The 20,160-nt window shown below is 40.2% G+C and overlaps 1 protein-coding gene across 1 annotated transcript in view; it reads left to right on the plus strand.

The window, feature by feature from the left end:
* Positions 1-247: 247 nt before the first annotated feature.
* The window catches only part of NICOL1 (NELL2 interacting cell ontogeny regulator 1), a 34,976-nt gene continuing 15,063 nt past the window's right edge, over positions 248-20,160 (plus strand). Inside the window, exons 1-2 of the mRNA XM_071753310.1 lie at positions 248-503; positions 5,742-5,896. The gene's annotated coding sequence lies outside the window, so the exon portion shown is untranslated. The remainder of the gene's footprint in view (positions 504-5,741; positions 5,897-20,160) is intronic.

The following is a 20,160-nucleotide window of genomic DNA, read 5'->3' on the forward strand; positions in this document are numbered from 1 at the left end:
GCCGCCTCAGAGGCTCGGCGTGCCGAGCGGCTGCCGCTGGAGGCGGGAGCAGGGCTGAGGGCCCCGCTGCCAGCCCGCCCTCTCTCCCGGGGGCTGGGCATGGCCCCGGCACAGCGCTTTGCGGAGCACCACGTCGCCTTTCCTCACAGCCCCCGTGGCTCTGAGGGGGTGGCTGATCCGGCCCTCGGGCACAGCACCTGCCGGCACCCCTGTTTCCCTGATCTGTCTGTGCTGACCAGGCACTCCGCTTTCTTATCACCAAGGGCGGCTTATTAAGAGTTTATAGCACCTAAAAACGTACCCACCTGCGTGGTTTCTTCCGGTGCTTTCAGCCCTTATCTTCCCGCCCAAACCCGCTAGCCGAGCTTGCTGATGTGGAGCTGGGTGGGGATCTCACCCCGGAGGTGCTGCAGTTAGACACACGTAAAATTGAGAGACTTTTTCATCATTTTTTTTCCCCCCCCCAGGAGATTGTTTTGCTGGGTGCTTCAGAGGTGTCGGAGGTCTGTAAGCCTTCCGGCAGGTACTCGGAAACTGGGGAATGGTGTTCACATTCCCTCGTGATTCAGCTCACTGTTATTTAAATATGTAAAACTAATCAATTGCCTACATCCCAGAAGACTCCGGAGTTTTTAAAATGCGCCACAAGCGGTTCATTTTAGTGTCTAATTGAAATTAAAACACAGAAGCTGTAGGAGTGCATAGCAAACTCACCTCCTAAGTTTTTGAATGAAAACATTTTCTTTACAACACCCTTCCTTAAGGAGATGGTTTACAGCCTGATTTCTCTTGGAGAGCCCCTCTTGGTTGTTGCTGAGGTGGCTTGTAATTCCTCAGTGTGTTGTGGTGGAGGTTCCTACACTGTATACTCGTTATTAGTTTATGATATCCACAATGTCGATACCTGCATCTCTTGGGTGATTAGATATCAGTAGGCTGGGTTTTTTTTCACTGCTAGTCATTTCAAATATGTGTACAACTGCACTCGAGGACATAATGTTGGTATTACCAATGTATAGTCAAATCCAGTGTGATTTAAGGCAACACTTGTACACAGTCAACTTATATTTTAGAATGGTAAAATCACAGGTGAGACAGTTTTTCTAGCACATAAATCATTCTGTCCAGAATTTCAGTTGTCCTCTCTGCCAGTATGTTCATGCATAGTTGTAGGAGAATTATTTATCCACTAGTTACTATTTATCTCTTAGTCTGTACAGAAATAAAAATTAAAAATAATAATTAAAAAAAGTGAAAAAGAGACTGGGATAAATTATTATGTTGAAAACAGAATAGAAGATTAATTAAAACAAGAAGTTTGAAAACCAGCTGTAAAGGAATGGTATTAGTTTAGACATACAATTAACATGCTACTATCACTAGTAAAATTTACTGTCCATTAAATATAACCAATTGTTTAAAGCACGCAGCAATATTACTAATACTTAGATGCTTTACTGTAGTGCAAAGTCTCATCATGTTCACTGGAACTATTTTTTTCATGGCAGGAAAGTGAGCTTTGGATTGGAGGTTATCCAGGGTGGGGAGTGTTTTTTTTTTTAAAGCGTAACTTTGTTCTGGTAAACTTTGTGTGGGATTAGGTACTGGCTTTCTCATGCAAGGCTGAACTGCCCACTGATGGCATAAGGGAATAAGAGAATGTTATTACATATTTTCTTTGTTCCTATGCTTTCCTCAAGGCATCTATTTTTGGACTCTGCCAAGTGCTAATGCACTAAGCTGCACGGCTGCCTCCTCTGAGCTACTGTAACCACTTTTGTGCTCTTATCTGAAGTGTGACTCGAAAAGGGAGCCTTGTTTGTGATATGTATCTGGAATATAGAGTTTAGCAGTCAGCTTGGCTCCAGTCCTATCGCCAGCAAATTTGTCCCTATCAGCTGTTAACTGAATGGGCACGCAGACGTTGTGGAGACAAAGTGCCAGCTAGCTGTGAGAGCAGGCTTTTGTCCTCTCTAGTTACTGAGGACCTTAATTTTCTGTTTGAATACAATAAAGCAACATTGTCATTAGCAGTAGCACCAGGTTGCCACTGGCATCCCATCCTGCAGTGACAAGTATGGCAGTTTCTGAGCCAACAAGGCTCTGATTCATGCCGTGACAACAGAGGCCAGCCCAAAAGGCAATAGATTGGGTATTCCCATAGAAAACACCACTCTGCCCCCATAACATTTCCATTAAGGTTGAATAACCGAGCTTTTCTGCAGGTTTGTGGGTTTTTTTACTTTCATCTTTGTAACTAGTGTTCCAAACACTGAAACATTTTAGTACATTCGATATTTTGGTATGTTTTTAAAGTGCAGTTTCTTAGGTTTTTGAATCATAGGAAGAGGATAAAATTTATCCTGTGGCATCAGGTTGACACGTAAGTTGTTTGTGTAGTTACTCCTTTAGAGCTGGAGTAACTGGTAGCAGTAACAGGCTAGTATCCCTTATTTTAACTGGCAACAGAGGTTTCTCAGTGGATCTGAGGCACACATAATTATAAGGAAAATCAATTTGGCTACTTTTACATGTATGATTAAATTATCACTATGCAGTAGTGCATTTCATAAAATGGTATTACTGTCAGTTTAATAGCTGTTGGTACATTTTTATACTGATTCAGTTAATAAAATGCTGTGTATTTGTGTTCATGTATTTTCATTTTGTGGGGGAGTTTATTTGACTTATCTTTAAACTTTGTTTTAGCGATGAGGTCTGAAAATAAATATCTGAGAGCTTACTCAAACAAAACCAGACTATCTAACTTCCTCAAGTAAAATGGGGGGCTTCTTCATGGTAACCTTTTGTATCACCTCTGACACAACCACTTACCTTCCTTGGCAGGCAAAGTTTTTTGAAACCAATAAAACTCCATTCTGTCAGAAATAAAGATAAAAGCTGTGAAAAATGTCCTATACACTTCTTCTCTTGTGAATTGGCATGGCACGATGGGCAATAATTATTAAAATGGTGCTCCCTCTGGCTGCCTGCGTTCAAGACTATGCTTGGATTGTCATCACACCCTATTACTACTTCAGCCACGTGATTTGGTGATTGTTTTCTCCCCAAATAAACTTCAAACTGGTGAAGTGACTTTAGACCTAAAATGCCCATGAAGAGTGAGTATAACTCTAAACAGTTATTTCCTTTCTCACTTGCTCTACAGCAGTTTAATTTGATGCACTGCCACTCCTGTACAGTAGCTAATAGGGCCTGAAAATTGAAGGTTATCAGCAGTGATGAAACAATTCTCTTGAAGTCTCTGCAGAGCAGCATACCTCTGTGACAGGTTCCATCCCTCAGGAAACACAACCCTCTGCCTGGAAAACTCCTATTTTTCTCCTGCTTCCATGTGTCACTCATCAGCAGCTAATCCTGGTGGTGGGGGTGGTGCAGGTGCTTCATCTGTAAGGTTGCCTTGACTTCATTAGGATGCACTGCTTTGGAGAAGGTGCTGCCCCCCCTATTTAGGGACTTCCAGACTTCATTAGGGTCTCATTTGCTTGCCATGTTTGACCTCAGAAGTCATCAAAACGGTTTTGGTTCTCAGGGCTGTGGGCCTGGGTGAGGAGTATTCCTTTAGCTGTTTCTGGACATCTCTGCCTCCAGCCATTGCTGCTGCTGCTGCTTCCACTGGCAGAGCAGGGCTGCTCACTTGCCTTTGCCACGTTTTACACTTCCTTTCTTTCACTCTTGATTTTAATAAGCTTTTAATGTATTATTATAACAAAAGGAGGCATTTAAATAATTATTAAAAAAATAAAACTATGAATGCAGAGCTCAATTACCTCCTCGATTACTTTTTAATAAACAAGAACACAATCACTATGAGCAGTACAGATATCATTAATCAGGCACAACAATGTGCCAAATTAAAAACCATTAGGGGTTTTAAAAAACCACTAGGACCTAAAATGCAAAGTGCTGCACAGAAGTAAACAGTCTTTCAAAGCCATGTATTTGTGCATGTCTGGTGCCTCTGATCATCTCTGCTCATGGTGATACCACCAAATGGTAGAAAGGCCTTGTTTTGTAGGAAGGAATGCAAAGGAATCATTCAGTATCATCTGTTACTTGACATCCCTTATGACACTCTATAATATGGTATCCCTGTTTTTCTGGAAGTAGTAACACTTCTAGCAGCCATCACAATGAAATTGTTATCCAAGATAAGGAGTATTGAATCAGGTCAAAATGAAACAATGTTGTGATCTCTGACAAGAAAGCCACCAAGTTTTTCAAGGAAAATTGCTTTCTTCTTTGTTATTTGCCAACACCCCTACGTTCCTCTCCCCTTTTCTCTCCTTCTTTATTATGTTTCAGAAACTATTCTCTGTTTTCTTTTGGTTTTATCACTCTTAATGCATGCAAAATTCAGGAATGTAGGACAGGATGAGACTTCATACCTTACCACTTGCTCTCACGTGCAACATTATTATATTTATTATAGTTTTTATAAACTATTAAACTTCATTTTGCAACTAGCTTGATCATTTTACTCTGCTACTGAAGGCAGAAATTTACTCCAGAAACTCACTGCTCTGGCAAGGATTGCTACCTTCTAATTTTCCAGCTAGATTATCCCCATTTATATGAAAAGTGGTTCTTTTTCATAGAAATGAATACTGGTTAAGCACTTAAAGTTGAATCTGGCAGCCTCTGTGAAAATGTTTGCTTCTGATTTCACTGTTTTAATGACTGTGAGATGATGCTTTTCCTACCACCCCTCTCTTGATGGGGTCCAGGGTGCAGTTTCTTTTATTGGCAGTGCATGGTTGTGCTTAAAAGGGCTCATGGTCAGCCTGACATCACCAGGATTCCCTGGTCCTTTTCATGGGCTGATACTCATCTGGTTTCCCACCTGCCCTGATGCCTGGGTTATTCTGCTCTATTGAGCTTCAATTTATTGAGATCTCTCTGGATTAAGATTTGCCAGTCCTCATGTCAGCCACTCCTTAATTTGGTGTCCAAAGTTTTGCTCAGGGTGCATTCTGTGCACCCTGGTTAAGATGCTGAACACTGTTTTCACCAGTTACATGTCAGCCCTTCATCTTTACTGGTTGAGCCTGGCAGTCCAGCCAGTTTTCAAGCCATCTGACAGACTGGTGGCCCAATCCATGCTTTCTCAAAAAAAGACCATCTTTTTGTCACTGTATAAATTAAAGTAGAAGAGAACTGAAAATCTGTAAATGTTTTTGGCATGGATCCCACACTGAGCCCTTGAAGGAGATTTAAAAGCCCAAGTGATACAGAAGGGACACACTAAGATATCTGGACAGGAATTATGATATATGAGACTTGCCATGCAGTTGTATCATACTGTATGTACTTTATTCCACTGTTTTAGGTACTCCACAAGTGACAGAGCTGGATGTTCCAGGTGTGATTTAGGAGATGTAGGTATCTCAGCCTGACTCCTCATATTTGTGAGTCAATGGAGAACCTGAATTTCACAGCCCATCTCTGCTTGCTCTGGATCAGTTTCAACATTGGCAGTGACACAAGATACAGGTGCTGGAATTTACATGCTGGTAACTCCCACAGCCAGTTTTCTGCTTTTAATGGTGGCTGCTGACCCAGTAAGTTTTCCAGAGTTACTGCTGATGTATTTCTCACTCGTATGGTTAAAAGTTGTATTTCTTACTCCTATCATTAAAAGGGGGATTCGTTATGGCAGGATTTGCTTATGTTTCAATTGTTTCCTTAATTTGTTGATATTTGCTTCTGTATTTGTGCAGCTGGTTGGGCAGAACTCAAGTGGGACAGCATGTACTCCTTTTCCAAGGACAATGAAATCAGGAGCTGAGTACCAGAGCACACTGACACTTGAGGCTTGGCTGTGCTGACACAGTTCTGCTGGAACATGGAAGAGTTCAGGCTGTAGAGGCAATGGGTAAGTGTGATAAAAAGGACAGTCTGGATAGCCAGAAAAATCTTGGGTTTTTATCAGTGGAACCACTTAGCAATTGCAGAATGATGACTTCAGAAAGACATGCTTGAACTAGTGGGTGTTGTTGGAGGACTACTTTTTCCAAAGTAGTTCTAATAGTGGTGTATAAAGCCAGAGAATTCACAAAAATAATGTATTTGTTTGATGCAAATCATTAAATTGTACAAATACACCCCCTGTAAGTTTCAAATTAATAGAGACTTTCCAGCTTGCCTGAATAAACAGTAAATGTCAGTTAGTACCTAGCCATGAAGATCTCCAGCATTAGTTCAGATTCTGCTTTGAGAACTGGAGTCTTTGAGAAATGCAAACTGTAGTGAAAAAAAATACAGAGACCACCAAAGAGCATGACAGGACATGTAGAACTGAAGAATCTGGCTGAAATCTCTCAGTTTAAGAGGTACTGTGAACTTGAACTATTAAATGAACTAAAAGCTTCAAATTTTTTTTCATGCCACTGGATTTTCTCCACCCATTTTTATGTTTTACAATGACTCTTTAAAGTTTTTATTTTAGTTCCTTGTATTGAAAATTCCAAACAACCATGGGAAAATTACTAGATTTACACAGGTTTAGCACTGTGTAGCCAACAGTGAAAGTTATTATAAATTTTCTAATCTTTTTCAGTTCTAAGTTATCTTACACTTTATTGGCAAAGGAAGGCTTCCAAATGGATGTGTTTTATTATGTCATTTCATATGTGCATTCATTTATTAATATATATCAACCATAATAAAGTGTTTCTTGTACATGCTTTACCTCTAAAGTAATACTTTTGTAGCCTGTAAGAAAGGTTAGGCTTGTAGGAAGTCATCATTATATTTTATCAGATATAATTGGAAAAATAAATGAGCTTTCAAGCTTATAGTTCTTATATTTGGTCTGTACATAACATAACATAACATAACATAACATAACATAACATAACATAACATAACATAACATAACATAAATTACGTAACAGAAAACATATTACACCTCATTATAAAGTTTATTTTTCAGTGCAGATTTTCTTAGCATGGCTGGATTACCTCCAGAACTATAATAACAACTTAAAAAGTTGCAGGTTTTGCATGTGATTGTTTATGAATAATTGTGACATTGCTACTCTCAGTGCAAACTGATTTAACATGTCCATTATAGACCCAGTAAATTAACATTTTAAATTTTTCTTTTCTATGAATTTTGGGTTATTGTTACTTGTTTCACTCTGATGTGAGAAGTAAGACTTTTCTGACTTAATTTTAAGTGATAATTTTCTCACTTAAAAAAAAATTATTATAATTTTAACAAGACCTGCTGTATTCTAGTAACTGAGATGCTGAACTGATGGACATATCTACAGGAAGCTTCAGAGGCATAAATTTGGTTTACATGTACTATTTGTATCTCTTGGCATGGTTCTAATTGCCATTCATTTTACTGATAAATAGGATTCTCACAGTTTTATGAGATGTGTACATGTTACCCTATTTAACAAAGAGGGACCTGGGTAGATGAAAATTTATCCTCAGGGCCAGTGAAGAAAACCAGATGAGGCAGGTCTTTAACTCAGTTCTGCAAAACCTGATGGGTGATTTTTATGCTACATTTTTTCTCTTCTGAAATTTAACTGGGCTAAACAAAGGAGCAGGAAGCTGGAGTTAAAAATAAAATTGTACTCTTTCCAATTTTCAGTTGTATTAGTGAGGGGGACATTTAAATCCATCTTAATCTGTTAATCCTTTTTTACTACTGAGTCATGTAAATAAGCTTGAAGGAGGATGTTTTGAATTTGATTGTGTGGACACTTACACAGAGGAGTTTTTGATCTACAGTTCTCAAGGCCTTTTTCAAAGATGACATTATGGACTTAGGTTTTCAAACTGATGGAGGAAGGGAGTGAGATAAGCAAAACAGGGAAGAGAAAACAAAAGAGGAAATTATATAAACCCAGTAATAGAAAAAAAAAAATTATTTCAAGAAACATGTTGGGGAAAGATGATGATAGCAATTTTCACATTATTCCTTAAAATCTCTTGCAAAGCCTCCTTTTAAAAAATCAATAGGAGATGATAATTGAGTTTAATTGCAAGAAAATCAGGCAGGCATAGTAGAAAGACACTGAACAGGGAGCAGTCTGATGGTCAGCTGTAATTGATTCACTATGCTGTACTCTGCTGTTTGATAGGGTAATGATGGGTGTATAATTTACTGTGACTAAATGGAACAGATTGTACACTGACATGTGGAAAGCCTGGTAGTGCAATTCTATCAAGTGACAGAGAAAAAGGAAAAGACTTGAACCACTGAAGTAAGTTCCCAGCTTTTTTGCTAACTTCCAAATGCAAGGCTGACAGATACTTTGTAGAGATCTCCATTCAGTCCTGGCACTTAAAATGCAAGCCTTGAAAATGAAAAAGAAATATCACATTCCTAACCAGGTTCTGTGCAGGCTCTGGGGAATAACATGTAAAATGCTGATGCTAGGGAGCAGGGATAAACAAGTTATTTGCAGGTTTGACAACATGGCAGGGAATGAGCAAGCAAAGGGAAAGCTGATCCTAACCAAGCATGGGGTGGTGATGAACATGAAAACAATGGTGGATTTAAGTATTTTTTTTGTTTGTTTTACTGTCATTTGATATTTGCTTTTTCACTGTTAAAGTGTTTATGGATGAAATGCTAAGGGTCCTGATGGTTTGCATGAAAACCTTTACAGAATTGATTCCAGACCAGCTTTCCAGAAGAGCTTACAGGAGTCCAGGGAGGAAGCTCAGAGGAGGGCAATTCAGTCACACATGCAGAGATGACAGGACTATTGCATCTTTGAGTAATTTCAGTTAAAAGTCTTTGGAAAACATTTCTAGCAGCTATGTGAAGTACAAGGACAGATGAAGGTGGCTACAGAGAGAGGTCTTCTGTATAGAATTATAAACATGAACATCCTTAGTGTTCCAATAATGGATTTATAGGTGTGATCCTGTCCTCTTGGCTGATGTATTAGGATTGTGTTTTACCTCCAACACAAGGCAGAATCCATTAGTGACAGCTCCAACAACCCATGTCCTGATGAAGACAGAAGAGCTGTAAGACCACTGCTCTGCCAGAGACCCAGGGCCAAGTGTATTAACTTTATGCAGTGAAGCATGGGACACAGATGCTCAGTTATTTCATCACTGTTCCAAAGGGAATAATTAGTTAAAATAGCAAAATACTCTATGTTAATTTAAACTTTCCCTGTCTCTTTAAATGTCTCTCATTATTATTTTACTTCTGTTTACACACAGAGTTGCACTGCCTTATTGCTGTTTGACAGTAACTTAGTTCAACTAGTTCAAAACTCTTGTGGGCACTTTTATAATTCTAATATTATGATAAAGCTTGCTCTGATAAATCTACAGTTTTAAACTAATGCACAATAATCACAGCTAAAGTCTCAGAAATTTCAGTCTTAATGCACTTTTAATCTACAGGGATTCCTTTTGTGGTTCTTAATGCTTTGTTCTACATAAAGTATCTTGAAATTCCAAACAAAAATCATATTAAAGCTTTTAAGACTGCAAATTCAAGCATTCTGGAGTTAGAAAATGCTAGAATTAATGCTATTTGCAGAACTTTGACTTGCCTTTCCCTCTGTTTGATTGCAAAGTAGTCCTTAATAACATCAGCCCAGTTAGTGCACAGAAAGGATGGTAGTCACTTTATAAACAACTATTCAATACTTCACTCTCTCTTTGATGCTTGATTTGGAACTCTATACCTCAGTATTTGCTGCTCATATCCTGCTCTGAAGATGGGATTAGTAATTTTGTTATGGTTTTTCAGTGGTGTACAATATTGTAGGAGCTGAGCGTTTCACAGAAAAAATTCAATGTACTTTGATAACATCCTCATATTAGGAAAAATATATCATTAAAGCTGAGTACATTAGGTTAGAATTACAAGGTTAGAATGTAGGCTTTTAGCAAAACATGCAGTTCATGACCACTTATAAAAAATGGGGTTTTAACAGGCTACTTGAGTAGTCTGTGCAAGAGATAAAAATAGAATCTGCTCCAGAGAAGCATACAAACACCTGAGCCAGGGAACATTTTTTTCTTTGCTGCAGTCATTGTGTTCACTTTCTGCAACAAAAGAGCCAGGATCCTCTGGACAAAATCTGACTCATAACATGACTCACCCCCATACTATGCTACATTCTGTGCTCTGGGTAGCAGCTGTATGCACAGAATCATAGTCATAGAATGGTTTGGTTGGAAGGGGCCTTTAAAAGTCATCCAGTCAAACCCTTCTGCAGTCAGTAACTAGATCAGGTTGCTCACAGCCCCATCCAACCTGACCAGGAATGTTTCCAGGGATAGGGCATCTACCACCTCTCTGAGAAACCTGTGCCAGTGTTTCACTACCTTTATTGTAAGAAGTTTCCTGCTAATTTCTAGTCTAAATCTGCCCTCTTTCAGTTTAAACTATTGCCCTTTGTCTTATCACTACAGGCCCTGCTATACAGCTCTGTACCAACAAGCTTGATATGGTTCCATTAAAATGATGGAAAATTGCAGAGGGAGAGGAAAAAAAAAAAAAAAAAAGCCCATCCCTGCAAGTGTTTCTGGTAGTCCAGATGGTCCAGGTATTTGCCTGCATCTCTAACCTGAAGTGGATTGAGTGACTGCTTTGGGCAACTGTATGTCTGGTGCTGGTGCTGAGCATACAGGGTAAATGGATAAAAAAATCACCCTTGGAAGATGGGTAAAAAACAGTTCATGAGGTCTGTGGGAGATGAGTTCTGAGATGGGGAGAAGAAATTCTGGGTGCCAAGAGAGTTTGGGGGATTTCCTAATAAGAAAAAAAGGCCTCTCCTCTCTCTGGAAGGATGTCTTGCTGTTTGGCACAAGTGACCCAGATTGCTGGTGGCATGATCCTGACCTGTGAAAGGTCAGAGGGTGCCCTTAATCCTGTGAGGACGAGCATGGCACTGCACTGTAAATCAAGGCACCACCTTCCTCCTTGAAAATAAAAAGATAAAATCAGTTCCTCTCATCCGATTCCTCGTTGGTGATGAAGCCAAACCTCTTAGAAGTGGTAACACATAATTTGGGTTTTTTTTTGCCTCAGAATTCCTACCAACAGCCTTCTCCTTCAGCTTCTTGATCCTTTTATGACAGTGTCTGTGAAGTGATTGAGTGCCTCTGCTGGGACTGTCAATGAGTGATCAGTGCATATCAAGATAATCTCTATTTATTTTCTTGTGTTTGTGGTCCTCTTTGAAATGGCAGAAGAGCCTAGAACTCTGCAAGGCACGATGATGATCTCTAAGTCCCAGCTTCTGGAGTGTGAAGCAGCAGAGTGTAGGATGGCACCATTACTATATTAAAGATCTGCAACTCTTTCCTGAGCCGTGGACATTTTGCATAAGCATCTGTGTGTAAAGTGTAACAGCAGCATGATAAGGGTTTAGTTCAAGTCTGCTGCACAGCTCTGCTCATGGCTGAGTGACTGGGACTACTCCAGGTGGGAGATGGACTGAAGTGCAGTCAGCACAGGTTGCATGAGCAGTGTCCTGTAAGGTGACCTCATGGCCAGACACTCTTAGGATATTTGTCCTGGTGTAGGGAACCCTCAGCACCCTATCAAGTACTCCTACAGGCTAGATCAGGCAGACTGTCAAGGGCATCAGATCTCAAGGATGAATGTGTCACTGGTGTAGGGCAACACAGACCTATCAGCACTGTTGTGCTTGGAGAATTCCTGTCCTTTCTGCAGTACAGGCAGATGGGATCTCCCTTTATGTTACCCATATGATTGTAGAACAGAGTGAGAACTCAGTGGAAGCACTGAGAAACAGAAGATAAGTATCTGATGGATTTTTGTGCCCTGGAATGGTACATATTCAGTGAATCTGTATGTGCAGTAAATGTGAAGAGCCCCTGGCACACGTGAGCTGAACATTCAAGTATTTGAGCTCACAAGCTCTTGTGAGTCTTTACAGAACATATTTGAAGTGAGATTTTCAAATGCTTATCACTTGTCTGTCTCAGATTTATGCAGTGACTCAGGAATGGTGAAAAGCTTATCCCTGATACTTCAATGTCCTGCATCAAGCTAGAAGGTGCACAAACTTTTTCACAGAACAGTCTTGCATTTTTTTTTAAATAAAATGGGCATTCAACTTTTTTTATTCTCATAGACAGCTCAACCAGCATTTTAATAAACGAGCAAACCAAATACCTATCAGGTCCTCAGCAGTCAGCCAGCACAGAAAATCTTGCTCAAACAGCTGAGGTTAAAAGTTGTAAGTACTGATTGTACTGATAATGAACCTAGTGATGCAAGTGTCAGGCTGCTTTAATTAAGTGTGTCCATGTAAACAGCCAGCTGGCAGTTAGGACATGCAGTCATTTACTTTTATAAGCTACTATTTCATGTGATGTTGTACCTTATATTTCTGTACCTTGGTTCCCCAAATCAGTTTAGTGATGCAAAGAATTAGTTTTAGGTGAGTGAACTCAACCCCATATTTTTTTAATGAGAGCAATTAATTAGTTATTGATAATTATTAATTAGCCCACACAAGACTGAACAAATGTGAAATATGTGAATTAAATTCATAGCAACCGTTTAGAACATGAAGGGTATGTTGCACTGCATGGACTTTGACTTTTTATTACAGAAAACAAGCATATATGTCTTTTAATTTCCACTACATGGACCTTTCCAGACGATTCCTGTTCTCATTGCTATAACCAAAAGGTGGCAGCATGTTGTCTGCTTTCCCTTTCCATCCATCCTAGCACTAAGCTCCTGAATAACCTTACTTGCTCAGTTTGTCAGAATGCCAGGAAGTCTGGAACAATCATGCTGACTAAGGAATGCTGATGAGATCTTATGTGAAATCAACTCTTTATCACCTTTAAATAGAGACAGGGACAGATTAAATACTGTTGATTTTATTCCATTGTTTCAATGACAGCCTGATTGGTTTATGGAAATAATAAGAAGGGTTACATTTCAGCTCAGTGGTGTATGTCAAAAGTGACACCTATCCATAGAGTTTAACACTTTCTTTAATAATAATAATTGTTAAGAATCCTGAGCTAATAGTATCTGGCAGATACTGCTTATATGTCAGACTTCAACTCAGTTTTGTTCCTACTCTGATACCTCCTGCCCTGGTAACTGGACAAAAGGCCAGTGGCCATCCAAAGGAGTAGCAGAGGTAGAGCAGTACTTAATGCAGTGCAAATACCAAGGTGAAAAGGACACCCCTATACCAGTTGAGTTTTGCTGCCTGAGTGCATCAGCTCAGAGGTTTGGAAAGATGCCCAGAGACACCCATCTCAGATTTTGGGTGGTAAAGAAGATCTGAAAGTGGAGAAAAGTATTCTGAAACATAACCTCAGATCTGCAGAGGTACTGTGTGCTTGGCATGATTCCACAGCTCCTCAGAAAACAGGACTGCTACAGAACACTACCTTGTGTGTCCTTAACTCAAGACACCCACATGCACATCAAACTAATTCTTGCTCTGTACACTGGCTTCCCATACTTGGGCTCAGGTTCTCAGTCATGATTTCCCAGCTGCTCTGTGACATGGCCTGGTAATAATTGTAAATGATTTTGCTGTAGGATGCTGGCTGGATTTAACCCCACTGTTTCTAAGGCATTATGAAGCTTTTTACCACGAGGGTAAAAAAAGCCTCTCAACTTGAGAGAGCCGAGAACTTCATTTAGCCTCATTTGCCAGCTGGAGAATAGATGCCCAGAAAGGATAAAAATATATATATGAGAATTACAGAAAACTTCAGAGTCACTTTCAACCCCCAACTCAGTACATGCCTATGTTGAAAAGCCCTAAATACAAGCCACAGTAGCCATCCAGTAGCCATCCAGTCTGAGTCCAGAAGCTTTTCTCAAGTTATTTCATACTTGCTGCAGCTTGCAAGATTGGGTAGTGGTGAGCAGCAGTCCTACCTCCTGTCATTCCTGTACACAACTAGAGATAAAACTTAATGGAGAAAGTCACTTCGTAGGCAGGGCTGGCTGGAGGATTGAGGAGAACAATGTGGAAGCTGGGGCTGTCAAGGAAGATGCAGATACAGGAAGGATTGTTCAGGTAGCTGAGAGCATATGATCCTTCATCTGTCATAACTCTCAGTGTAGGTGCATTTTCTGGGGAGTAGCTCACAGACTAAAGACAAAACTCTTCTAGATACTAAGTATCATCTTAAATTATTATTTCCATGTCTCCAAATGGAACAGCAAGTTTTTGGCCTCCTGTCTCTGACACAGAAACATCATACACTTAACTAAAGAAGCTCCCCACTCACATCCTCCCTTGTAAGAGCAGGAGAGGAACAACAATTCTCATATGAAGATTACAAGTTATTTTAAGCCCAGCACATGACTGCAAAGTACTAAAATATATATAGCAATGAGACCATGTAAAAAGTACATATGGAGGAGGATTTCCAGGCTTTAGTCTGGCTCTGTCATAAGGAGAGATGCTTTTGAGGAAGGCTGGAGGATTTTGATGCAGTGTTTATATCAAGATGCTCCCCAGCACCGTGTAGGTGGTTTGCTGTGCAGTATTTCTGTTGCTCTCTGCTGTGTGAGCTGCTCCTGGCCTCTCTGTGCCTGCAACTTGCCTTCCTACTTAATCTGTCCTCAGTTCAGTCACCTTGCCACTATTTTAGCACTGGCTCCTCAAGGAGATGATAGCCAAAGCAAGGTGGCACATGTGGTGAGCCCCAGCCACTGCAAACCTGCTACTCAGATTAAGGGATGAACCTTATGGGTCACACTTGGTTTAGTGTCTCACATTGGAGGGGCAGCAAAAAGGGGCCATAACAAATTTTCTTCTACGTACTTACAAACACAGAGGTGGGAAAATCCTCTGTGAATTGTCTTATATTTTACACGCTGTCAGCCAAGGGATGAGTCAATACAATTCAGCAATACCAATATAAGCACATTTCAAAGCTACTTGTCTCTTGTTCCCTTAATTTCCCACCTCTTGTTGAACAGCTGGTTTGAAAACAGAGGAAATATTTCTGCTTTGAAAATTTCAAAACCAGCTTGAAAGTGAAAGAACAGAGAGCACCTCTGTATCTTCTGAAACCCTCCCTCAGTCTTAGTGCAGCTGGAAAATTGTCTGTATGACTTGGAAATCTCATACCTTCTTAGACCTGGAATTCAGCACAGGTTCTATTTAGAATGGAAATCCATTTTCCTCTATTCCTTATTCTAAAAGCATCTGGAGTTCACAGCTATGCTAAAACTGACAAGTCTGCATGTCAAATGGAAATGCCAACATAGTATGGTGTGACATGAACAGTGCCCAAACATTTTCTTATGGCTTTTTTGCTGGTGCAACAGAGCTATTTTTTTAACATTTGTCTGTCTCAGATGAAGATGGGATCTTAAAACTAATTTCTTCTTTTTTTTTTCTGGAGAGTTACCATTTCTGCTGCCTTTAAACCCTCCTCTTTTTCTCCTTTTTTCTGCACTGTGACTTTTGCAATTTGACACTGGTTAGCAGACAGGAAACCAGAATTCACTGATTCAGAAACATCCCACACTACAATATCCAGTCTCCACAATCTGCAGCAAATTTAAGTGGCTGATCTCAAGATAAAAGGTGACTCACGGCATAATCAATCTTCAAAGCCCATTTTTATACAAAAGTTAACAGTTTAGTCCTCTGTTAATTTCAGTGTTTGGAAAGAAGCAATTTTCAACTCCAAGTTAGAAGGAAAACTAATTACCAAGTACAGCAATCTGCAACATGAAGATGGGATGTCTAAGTATAGTGTGTGCCTTTTCCCTCAAGATACTTTTACACTAAGAGCTATGCTTAGTGTAAAGCTATGCTTGTAAAAAAACCCAAACAACTGTTTTGGTAGTTGCTATTAGTTAAGAGGAAGCATCAGGCTTTTTTAAAATAATATAATAATTCCTGAATATGCTTACAGCCTTTAAAAAATAATACATCTGACACCTTCTCCAATAAAGAAAATATTTGACTAAATAGAAATAGAAACAGTCCAACTAATAAAATCATTTTTAGTAAAGCAGCAAATATCTTCCTCCTTTTCAGAGTTTTAGAACTTCAGAATATGCACATACCTTTTTTTTGTTGGTTTTTTTGTTTTTTTTTTTTTTCCCCAGTAAAATCTGGAGCAGGAAAGTAACTTTGCAGATCTAAGTGATAATAATGAGGAGAGACACTACTCATGCTCAGGATAGAGAAGGCTGCACGACTGGTCTGGAACTGCTTTATTTTTGTCTCCTCAAAAAGAAGTTATGTATTCCTGTAGAAACCTGGCTGGTACCAGCTGATCTTGCCTCTCAAGGAAACAAAATCCTGCAGCTGATGGGAAGTACTTTGTCTCTCTGGAACTCAGCAATTCTTGCTAAGCTCAGAACTCAATTTGAACCAGGGGCTGACAGCTCCTGGTGCTCACAAAACCTCTCTAAAGAAGCCGTGGCTCCTGGCCCTGCACCCTGCTGTCTGCCCACTTGCCATCCTGGGTGCCCTGCATTGCTGATCCCTCTTCTAAACCATGTGCAGAGCCCCTGCAGCATCATCAGCACAACAGGGCAGTGAATCAGATTGTTCACATCAAGGGAAAATGTCAAATACTTCTAGCCTTAAAATTGCTGAACAGATGTGCTTTGTTTCTGACTCAGAACCATTCCAGTTTAAATACAGAAACAGCTGAGCCAAGTGGGAGTGTTTCAGGCTCAAAAAAACCCCCCACTGGAACCAATGAGGAAAGGTAGGCTTCTTTTGTTCTCATACCAATGCATAAATTCCATTTAAAGTGCTTTCCCTAAATTAACCTCTGTTTCAGGACAGTTCATGAAAAAATAGCAACCGAAGAGTTTAGGTGAGGGTCACAATAAAAGTTGTAATTTGGCCTTAACAACCCAGCACGCTGTAGCCACCTCTGTCTGCCATGTGCAGTGTGTGCTCTTTCAAACACTGTAAAGAGCCCTGGTGCCTCTTTGTCAAAAGGATACTTCATCTAATGTTACTTGAAAATCTTTCTTTGCCTCAGCTATATTGTAAAGTCGAGACAAATCCACTAAAAGGTGCTTTTTTTAAATGTTGAAAACTATTTATTTCAAATTGCTTATTAGAAAATCACCCCATATGACAATCACATGTCCTAGATGTGAACCCATTTCTCTGTAGTGATTCGTGATCATGTTATATTAGACAGTAACTCTTGAGAGGTGGCTGCTCATGTTAGCAAAATTAGCATACCACAAGTGCATCATTAGCATAGATATTGCAGGAATTTATGATCTGAAAAGTTGGGTCTTTTAACCCTCAGATAATATCTTTTTTCTTCCTCCTGATGCAATTTCCAGAATGTAGTGGGAAACTATATTAGAGATACCTGCTTTCTAAGGAGAGCTGCTCTCTGAATAAAAATGCAGGATGTTTGCCCAGAGAAGATTCCTTGGCAGGAGAAAAGTATTTATGCAGCGGAGAGCTCTGCCTTGTCCTTTCTTTGAGATGCAGAGATAAGAAGCAGTTTGTGCATTCCCACAGATTCAAAAATAGCATTTAAAATATTGCAGGATGCTGCTGCGAGGTGCCCACATTCCTGGGACAGGGCAGCTCTCCCTATTGCAGACTCCCCATCTGGAAGGAATGAAGAAGAATAACTTGGTGGTTACTGTCTTGTCTTTCCCATATCCCTAAAAAGAGTAGAAAGTCCTAGAAAAGGCAATATGGGCCTCAACGTGGAAAAGGTGGAGAACCTCTAGTGAGGGTTTTTCAGCACCCTAGGGCCTCCTAGGGTGAGGGTTCAGCTTGCAGCCTGCTTCTAATTTTTTTGAGGATGTATTGGTTGGATCTTTCTCCCAGCCCTGTTCTGCCTATAGCATTTGTTTTTTAAAAAGTGTGTTTGTGTCTCACTGTCATGTAGCTGATACACACTGATTAAGCACAGCCCCAGTACCCATAATGATTTATTGACTAATCTTGAGGAACCCATGCCACATACTATCTGCAACATTTTGAGAGTCTTGCATGTTTGAAGTTCTTAGGGTGGTTACATGACTTTTAAAACCAGGAGTCTCTCTCTGGTTTACATCCATCTACATCTTTGTTTGCAGCCTCCACTCCTTGGAGCTACCCATGTAGCTGATGCTAATTCTGGCAGATGGGACAAGTGTGTAGCCATTCAGTGGCACTCCATGCTGCCCTTTACAAAGCATTCTGTGAGCCACTCTGGCACAGTGTGCCAGACTGTCAGCTACAAGGGGATGAGAAGCCAATGTGTTTGCTCCAGCCCTCTTTCTAGACCACAATACCATTTTGGCAGAGGGACAAGGCAACTGTTCCTTTGCAGAGCTGCTGAACTGCACTCAGGTGGGGGCTCAAACCAGGGGTCAGTGCTCACACACTGCAGAGGAGCATTGGAGTGCAGAATATCAGGGGCTGAGAGAATGGAGGATGTCAAACTGGGGACAAAGAACCGAGAAACAGAGATTAAGAGAATGAATAATCACAGGAGAAGTTATATAAGAGACAAGAGGAATATATGAAAGGAGAAATATAAGGGAAGAGCTTATTTGACAGACACCTCTTCCCTTTCTCTCAGCTGCCAGTGCATGTGTCCCATGCACATCCCTAAGCATGTAAAACATCTGTGATTTCTCTTCCTCCTCACCTTGAAAGTTTTGCTGCACTCTAAGTAACCTGATCCTGCTTTTAAAAATAAGCACTCTTTCAAACTATCAAAATTTTATAAGCACCTGACCAATTCCCACTCATGCAGTGCTGAGTCTTAGAAGAAGTGCTCAGCTATTTTGGCAGGCAGATTCACCTATCAGAAAGACATGCTTGTCCATCACAGTTTTACCAATCTCATCTGAGGACTGAAAAGGTTTAAGAAAATGGATCTTTTCTCCAATTTTCTAGATAAACTAGCCCTTCTATTTCCCTCCCTTACCTAGCCTGCTTTCTTATCTCACCACTTTTGCTTTGTGGCTATGTTAACCTCAGCTCCCCTCTTCTTTTTCTTAGCTTTTTAGTTGTCTAAGATTTTCTGCCATCTATTAGGCAAAGAATCATAGGATGGTTTAGGTTGGAAGAGACCTTTAAAGATCATCTAGTCCACCCCCCCTGACATGGGCAGGGGCATCTCTCCCTAGATCAGGTTGCTCAAAGTCCAATCCAGCATGATCATAAAAGAATATGTATTTTTCTGTTTTAGGGTTTTTATTACAGCTATCATCATGGTATATTTGTTTCCCTTCTACATTCTTATCTCCTTGAAACACATTTTTTTTTTCCTGATAGGGATTTTGGTTGCTTTTTAGTTGAGTAGATGTAAAGATTAGAAAGAGTTCATAAAGAAAGCATTTCAGTGGACCAGCCATTTCAGCTTTTCAACCTCCTGGGAGGTTCCTGGTTATTTGAAAGGCTTTTATTGAGAGGAGAGGTTTGCAGCATTTTCAAAGTCTGGTAAGACTTTGGATTCAGTGTCTTTCTTCTGAAGCTCCTTGTGCAGACAAATGCCCTCAACACGATTGATTTGTTCTCAGCTCTCTTAACGAGTCTCAGAGCTGCAGAACTGACCCTGGGTTTCATAAGATGAGTTTGGTACTGCTGGGGCACGAGATGCTTCCTGCATTGAGTATTCTAACAGGTGCTGGAAGTGGTCAGTGAATGAACAGTCTCAAAGCAGAGCTCCTGTGGCTTTGGCTGCATAAAACTGGATGGGATCTTGTACAAGCTAGAGCTTGGTTCTGTCTTTCTGCATAGATCCATCTGATTTACAACAGTGTGCAGTGAAAACCAGGAACATAACCAGGAGGGCAAGTGCAGAGGAGAACAAAGGTATTTTCTAGGATGCTAGAAAGGAATGAATGCATTGTTTAGAAACCAAGACTGGGTGTCAGAGCACAGGAAGGCAATTGCCTACAGTGTGGGAAGTGCCCTACAGTGCACTCAGACAGCAGGTTTGGCACTGGGGCTGCTAACACAGTTTCTATTCCTAAGTGTAACTTAGTAAATGAGAAGACTAACGTAGGATTCTTCATGCTTTTTCTTTCTGAAGAAGAACCCAATCTCTTGTTTTGAGGGTTGTTGGGAAATTTCTTTTGCCAACAGTTAGAAAAATTTCTCCAAGGAACAAATAACCCATTCTATCCTGGTGGTCACTTTATTGCTCTTCTAGAATGATAAACAGATGATCCTGAGGACTTGA

The sequence above is a fragment of the Heliangelus exortis genome, chromosome 10, assembly GCF_036169615.1.
Source record: "Heliangelus exortis chromosome 10, bHelExo1.hap1, whole genome shotgun sequence".
In the NCBI taxonomy this organism is placed as follows: Eukaryota; Metazoa; Chordata; class Aves; order Apodiformes; family Trochilidae; genus Heliangelus; species Heliangelus exortis.